Consider the following 1,244-nt stretch of genomic DNA (forward strand, 5'->3'; position numbering starts at 1 on the left):
CTGAAATCCAGAATCAAATAATGCCAATAAACATTAGCAATACTTTTGGGCCACAATGGCACCACTCCTGTGAGAAAAGTCTGTAGTGATAAATACCCACATCAGAAAAACAGAGCAAACTCAGAACAACAAGAGCACAAAAACAGAACATGCACTTCAAGATTTGATGAGTACAACACAAATACATATGTTATCTAAACAAAGAAATTACATAACTCACAGTACAAGCCATGTAATTCTTAATAAAAATGTGAAGAATCACTAAATTTAAGAGTTTGTTCTTTTTTAAGATCTAAGTCTTAGAGGGTGTAAGGAAATTTGAGAAAACTCCAGCCAATTACACCAAAAAAGGAAATAAACACACTAATCATGAAGTAGACACGAAAAGTGAAATTAAACCAGGTACTGCCAAAATTCCAAAGATCATTACTAATTCAAGAAACTGTATTCAAATTAAGTGGAAAATGTAGTAGCGAAGTGTGCATTCTGAGGCATATACACTATTGATGCTAGACCAAGAAGCTATACACATTTTGAACATTCCAATATATCTCCACGAAACTGAAGAAGCAGTAATAAAAACCAAGAAAGAAGAGGAGCCTGGCCCAAGCCATTTACTACTCAATACACAAGAACTTTGTACACGATGCAGGCCAGTGTCCCTCAATCTGTTTACTGAAATGAAAAGGAAGCAGTACACCCAAAGTCCTTGCTGGAAGCAAACATTCCTTCAATTGAAACTAAGAAGGGGATACAAACAAAAAAGGCAGACAAATCAAAGTCTTTAACGAACTTAGATTGAGAAGTCATCAATAAGGTACTGACAAACAGAATGCAGGAAATCCTGAACCCAGGACAACCACTATACTTACTCTTGGTCAATATAGTTCTTAAAAGATAAGCCAGAATATTCAGGTAAGTAAAAGAAATAAATGTTATCTGTATAGCGAAGGAAAAATCTCAATTACCACTATTGGGAGATAGGATTCTCTACATAAAGATGTAAAAACTACAGTAATAACCTAATTCAGACACTTAGTGGGTTCCAAAGTGAACACATAAAAGTCAATAGTGCTGTTCTTCACCAATAACAATCTTATCAAAAAAGTATAAGGTTTTGGGTTTGAATGCAGGAAGTAAAAAAATCAAAATAAGATCACAAAAATTCCATCCTGAACATGGCAGTCAAAAGCTTATGCTGTGCGCTATCTTACCCGTCTTTAAAGGTTATTTCTGCTTAATTT

The sequence above is a fragment of the Octodon degus genome, unplaced genomic scaffold, assembly GCF_000260255.1.
Source record: "Octodon degus isolate 3935 unplaced genomic scaffold, OctDeg1.0 scaffold00181, whole genome shotgun sequence".
NCBI classification, from domain to species: Eukaryota; Metazoa; Chordata; class Mammalia; order Rodentia; family Octodontidae; genus Octodon; species Octodon degus.